The 6,850-nt window shown below is 36.9% G+C and overlaps 1 pseudogene; it reads left to right on the top strand.

The window, feature by feature from the left end:
• The first annotated feature begins 3,475 nt into the window (after window positions 1–3,475).
• Window positions 3,476–6,360, top strand: LOC149153357 (AUGMIN subunit 7-like; annotated as a pseudogene).
• The last annotated feature ends 490 nt before the right edge of the window (window positions 6,361–6,850 follow it).

Below are 6,850 nucleotides of genomic sequence, written 5' to 3' on the forward strand. Positions count from 1 at the left end.
CAATCCAAACCCAGATCACTAGTCCCTAAATTGAGACTGCTCCCTCAGGCTTTATTGTGTATCCCGCCAAAACCGGTCAAGGGATTCCTAGGCCATTGGGAATGAACCTTGAGACCACCTCTGCCCCAGATTCCAAAATCCATCCAGCAATTCCAAAGTTCAAAAACCAAAATAATATCCCAAGATACCATGGCATCCGGAAAAAGGCTAGGCTAGGGTGAAATCCACTGTCATAACCTGACAAAACCATGCCACTGACAACAAGAGAACCATACACCAACATGTCCAAACCAGCTTGGAAAGCACACATGAAAAAGGTTACCTGCAAGTATTCCTGTTGAAGCTACTTAAGTCTTGCTTTCCTTTCCTTGATCCTTGCTTGATTTTCCTTTCCTTTCCTTGCTCCAATCTAGGGTGCTCCAAGAAAAACTCTAGTGACCAAGAGGGAGAGAGAGAGAGGATAATGAGAGAGCTCCAAACTTGAACTCATAAAAGGTTACCAACTGATCCTCAGAAGCCTTTTTATGAATGAGGCCTCTATTTTCTTTATTTTCCATTATTTTCCTTCAATTTCCTCTTCATATGCAACTTATGACCTTTCACCTTCCTTTTCTCCTAATTTCCTTTATTTTCATAAATAAATGAGCCAAAAATGCCTTTTTGCCTTTTAATGCCTTTGCCTTAGCCTTTGCCAATTTTCCTTAGCCAAAACACGCATCCAGTGATGCCCACTAGGATATCTTTGCCCAACATTCAACTTGGAATAAGTGTCCCTTAACCGTGGTCTTATTTTGCCTTTATTAAGTTTTATTACATGAAATTTTCACCAGGGCTGTTACAGAGGTAACATTTTCACCTTTTTCAATTCACAAGTGTTTTTCCATTCAAGAAACACCAAAATTCCAACACCTAAATTTGGTGCACAAACACCAAATTATATTTACTCACATTTCCTAGTGTTTGTCTCCTTTTCGCATGGAACCATGAGCCAAAATCATGGGATTCAACCCCAAGGTCGCTTACCCCTACATCGTTGCAGATCAACACTTCACCATTATATCTAGTTCCCACAGGGGTCTACTAATTCATTGCACTCCCGCCACGCGAGAGGGCTAGATAGTGCCCTTGTGCTCATTCCTCAGCTTTTAGCAACTTGGGTTGTGACCACTACTTTGCCACCACCCCGGTCACCACTTGATCCCTTAAGGCTTTCAATAGTAGTCTTACTTAACATTCTGCTAGGTAGAAGAAGACATCAATGATAACACATACTTATCATTCTGCGAACACACTCAACATAATTTTCTTCTTGCTATCGTCATTGAGTATTGAATTATTTTTTAAATCTAATTTCATTCTGATAGTTAGTAGATTTATCCTAAAACTATTGTTCTCTACCTTTGAGGAGCTAATATGCTACGTGGAAGCAAACAACTATGGTTCCCCACTTGTTTTTCTTTTGTTTTGCAGATAAACAGTTTGACGGTTTTAAAACCCTTTATTAGAAGGCTTTATTATCTCAAGGGCTTTTTATCTTTCCGACATAGAGAAAAAATGTTAGATTTGTCACATAAGAGGTCTTCTCCTAAGGATAATCGAAGATTGTAGGGTGGCTTAAGCCAAATTAGGGGCAATTGTTGGAAGGAGCAAGCCCACTCCCTAGACACAAACTGAGCATAGTGACCTAGACAGATATTTACTTCACACTCCAACAAAGGGTGAGACTCCATGGAACAAGTAAACAAATTTCCAACAATCAAATTAATAAATTCTTCAAAAATTTCCAAATTTCTTTTATTTTTCTGCATTAGGATAGGTTTTCTGATTGCTAGTTTTTACTGTCATATTAATTTATAACAAGATTTTATTGGGGAATCTTGAATAAATTGCTATATCTAATCCCCATTTAGGTACAAATTATTATTGTTTGCATTTTATGCTTGTATCTAGCCTTCTAGTAGTAGATTACCAGATTAAGGGGGGTGTTTTGCTTACTGGACCTTCGTATTCAACCAACTAAAAATAAGTTCTACAGGCTTACAATTAAGTATATTGCATTAGAAATTGTAATCTTAAACTCTTTACTTGTTTATCGCAAACATTTTCACATTAGAGTTAAATAAAATTCAATTTCCAGTCATTTAAGTTGAATATTAATTTTCTGGAAATTTTTGGGTTGTTAAACATTACCGAGAGTTTTGAAAACCAAATTCAAACTAGCTGGAAATTGACTTTTCAACTGAAATTCGATTGAGGGGAGACCCCAAAGCCTCTAGAATCAACCTCTAGCCTTATAAACTGTAGGGTGTTGCAACAAATTAGCTTGTTGTCCTTGCATTTTTACACAGGTTTTACCTTTGTCGTACATGAGAAAAGGTAATTTTAACTCATAACTCTTTAACCATATTTTAGAATCAATAAATAATCACATATTTGGTTAGGGTAATTCTAGTAGACCAAAATACACAGGTCATAAATATATCATTAAAATATTTTGGCTACTAATATTTGCCCTAGAAATCTGCTTTGTTTTTAGTACCATTTTACACAGGTTAGTAAACAAATCGAGAACACCTCCACCCCATTGACTCTTTATAATGAACTAGACATCAACTGGGTTACGGGGGATATTTAGGGAATCCTCCATTGGCTATTTAGGAGATGTTATTCCTAAGTAGCAAGGACTTGGGCTGAGAGTGCTTGGGCTGAGGTGATAGTGGGTTCTTTCTTTGTGTGTGTCCATTTAGCAAGGCTACCAGGACCTTAGTGGTCCTCCTACAAGGATTGGCAACAAGCTTGAGGGGCATTTTTATTGTAATTTTTTGAAATTGAAGGGACTATCCATGGATTCATCTCTCTGAAAATAATGGTGAGCCTCTTGTCAAGTTCTCTTGAACAGAAGACTTATATTCCAGCTTCTACAGTCACTAGTATAGCTTGTGACCAGCCTACAAGGATTCTTCCTTGGGTTTTAGATAGATATAAGCCACTTGAACTGCGATCTATCCTCCATGATATGCCTTCAAAAAATCTCAAGCATCTTCCCAAGCTTAATGGTAAAAATGATGTTCCAGTAGAGCAACATATGGCGGCCTTCCAAACCTTCATAGATTTCTTTGAAATCCATCATGATGATGTCTTCATGAGGTTGTTCACTCAGTCTTTGGAAGGAGAAGCAAAATATGGTTTGGAGACTTGGAAGCTAACTCTATAAGTTCGTTGGATGATTTCCATGATATTTTCCTGACTTTTCCTTCTATCTCAGAGAAAGAAAGCCTCCCACTTTATGGCAGATGTTTTCTAATGCTAAGGAGAGCTTGCAGCAAATTAATTGATTACCTAGAGCAGGAGGAGGCGAGGAGCTGATTTTAGAAAAGCAGCAAGTTCAAGCAGAGCAAGAAAGCCAGATGTATATCTTTCTACAGTTCAGAATTTTGAAAGTCAAACATAGCCTTGCATTCTCAAAGGAAAGGCAATGGAAGATATTCAGATTTCAAATCAGCAAGCTCTCATTTCTCCTATATCTAAGAAATTTCTAATTAATGATGATTACTTCATGGATTTTGTTGATGATTTTTATGATGACAATTTTGTAGATGTTCTTGATGATGAAGAAGGTAATGTCTGCCATGAAGGTTTTGAGCTGGAAAAATATATTCCTAAGAATTTTCAAGATGAAGTCTTAAATTTTCATGATGACACAACCATCCAGAAAGAACTAATCGAAGAAAATGAAGAAAGCATTGCTATTTCAAAAGAGAAAAATCAACAACCTATCGAGGATATTGTTGTCTCTTCACGAGAGAACAAGCATGAGTTACAATTGTTTTTTAAAGGTTTTAATGATATTCCAGTTGTATTTCCTTTTACATTAAAATTTGATCAGCAACTTCATGAAAACACAAAGCTTATATTTTATAAATAACTAGCCCCTCTACATGATATCCATGAATCAGAGTTAGAGGAAGGCTTTCTAGAGAACATCTCAATTGAAAGCTATTAGAGAAATTGAAGGTAATTTATTACCTATTTCATTTTCTTCATTAGAATTGCGAAGGGAAACATCTTAATAAAATTTTATTGAGAACATCTAGAATTGAATAAAATTTTCTAGAGAACCATCTCAATTGAAGCTTTTAGAGAAATTGAAGCCTGAAGGTAATTTATTGCCTATTTCAATTTCTTCATTAGAATTGCGAAGAGAAACATGGTATTATCCAAGAAGTGGAGAAGACCAAAATCCTACAAAGACAGATCATTCATGTTGATAAAGACATAGTATTTAGTGATCAAAATATTTTTGTTCATAGCTTTCAAGATTAGTGGCAATATGGATGGAGTCAAGATTGATTAAGATACCAAATACCTCCACTTTCATACGAGCAAAGTTTTATGTTTGTAAATATGAGCTTCATGAGAATTTTTTACGTTTTTCAGTCTTTCCTGTCCCATTCTTGCAAAAGGTGAAAGTAAGGCTCATTCAAGAAGAAAACTGGTAGCATGGTTGCATTGAAAATTTCATATCTTGATTACATGGGTTGAACACCTTAGTGTACACTGTAGGGTTGATTATATAGGTTTTTCATAAAAGCATTTACTTCAGTTTTCCAGTTTCATATATGTGATATATTTTTGTCAAATTGTATAAACAATTCGTTCTCAGTTGTGAATAAACATAGATGCTTTAGGAAATGGCTTCAGAACAGGTTATAGGTTTAGATTCTACAATTTTCAGAGATGGGCAGAGATAGATAACAAACGCTAAGCAGGGAGAGGCACGTGGTCTGCATGTTCTTTGTGCATCATAGGTAGGTAGACATTACCCCCCGTTGGAGAATATACTTGAAACATTAGCTACCTATTTCCTGAAATCTCAAACTTTCAGTCAAATTTCTAGGGGAAAAATCACCCTTCACGTAGTAGAATTTGCAAGGTGATGGCATGGACTGTAATAAAGAGGTAGCTCAGATTCAATATTTGGCAGAAATTGCAAAATTCTTAGGCATCACGTCAACAATTGATACCGAAGCCATCTAGGGAAAAGGAAGTTATGAAAATTGATTGGAAATGTTGCGTCTTATTGTGGATCTACCAGAGGTGAGTTGCTGTGTAGAAAATTCTGCATGGAATGTTGATCAGCAAGTGGCCAAGGATATACAGCTCTCAGATGTTGTTGCAAAGAAGCAAACTCAAATAATTTTTTTTTGAAGAATGCTAGTTTTTTGTTTGTTTGTTTGTTTGTTAGGTAATGCAAGTACCAAGATTACTGGCACACCTAACTTGTGGTTTGAGTATCCACGACTTAGGGCAATTAAGTCGTCAAAATCACGCGTGATTTGCACTTGGCCTGGGCCACACCCGCTCTTAGCATGGCTTGATTTTTTCCAACTAAATTTCAAACCGGTGACATTTTTTTCCAACTAAATTTCAAACTGGTGACATTTCACCACAGAGTACCTTAGCAGAATACCTTGTCACCGTCTATTCTATGCCCCGTGGACTTCTGAAGAATGCTAGTTATTTCTTGTTAATTTGCAAATTCAATCTAGTTTTCCGGGGTGTTGATGGATATTTTTAGAAGAATTCCTTCCTAGTTTTCAATTACTATTGTGCCTTCGGTGGAGATGCTTTTCTTGGAGTCATTTTATTCTCTTCTCTCATTCTATTTTTGGGAGAAAGTCCTTACAAGTTGGTGTGAAGGAGAAATCAACGAGTGAGAGTTAGATGTCCCTCCGTTGAGGTCTTGTTATTGTATCCCTGAGCTTCATGTGAACAAGATGCCTCAAAGGTGATATTCAATCGCTTGAAGTAGAATTATGGATTAATTCCAATATCTGCACAACTCTAGACTAAATTTCTGATGTCTTAGAGCTGGAAGATAAGTTGTCTGACAAGACAAAGAAGTTGTCAACATTACAACAAATTGTTAATGAGTTAGCTTCAGGGCAAAACCACAACCCTAATGAAGACCATACAGAGGTCGAAGCATAACTGCGATGCAATTAGAAGCCTTGAAACTGCAAAAGCCTTCAACATAATTTAAATTATTTACTGTTGGACTCATATGTTGGAGCTTCCAAAATTACATGGATTGGGTCCAACAGTAAATAATATTTTGGAAACCTACAGAGTGCTTCTAAATTTTCTTCGAAACCTTTGCAACTTAAGGGATTCAAATGCTGCTGTTGCGATTTGGTCAGAGTCAACAATAGATGATGATTCAACTTCTCCAAAAGAGTCATACTCTGTTACAAATATCATCTCAAGTGTGAAGCAGCTTTGGCTACTTTCAATCATGATCTTGGAATTCTTTTAGCTCCCTGCGCACGAGATCAAGGAGGAAAGTATAATGAGGACTAATGTTATATATTGAAGCCAAACTTTCTATGGAAAAATAATTTTAGTAACACGTGGATGCGTGGGCCTCTGTCGAAATGTCTGTGCGTAGGTTGAAGACGCAACCTTTTATTCCTACAGATGATTATGCTAAGATGAAGACAACCCTCCAAAACTCGGGAGGATTCCGAGAAGCCCAAGAAACTAAGCTCTCTTGGAAGGAAGGTTGAAAATTTTCTGAATTCTTTGTTCATGGCCAGTGACACCAACAAGTAGAAAGCGATCGATGGTATTGGTTAATTTAGCCGCCCCTTGACCTGGTTGATAGTTAACAAAGGAGCGGTATGAAATGAGAAACTGTCCGGTTTTCTTTAAAATGAAGTGGCAACAAATGGTTGGGTCCAGCCCACCTCCCCTCGTGGTTTTTAAGACAACCAAGGGATCCCTGAAAAACATGGTAAGTTAACAAGTGACATGGTAGCTTGATAACTAAAATACGTGTCACTCTGGCTTT

This window comes from Pinus tabuliformis, chromosome 9, assembly GCF_031772625.1.
Source record: "Pinus tabuliformis cultivar Carrire ecotype Pingquan chromosome 9, CPIR1, whole genome shotgun sequence".
Classification (NCBI taxonomy): domain Eukaryota; kingdom Viridiplantae; phylum Streptophyta; class Pinopsida; order Pinales; family Pinaceae; genus Pinus; species Pinus tabuliformis.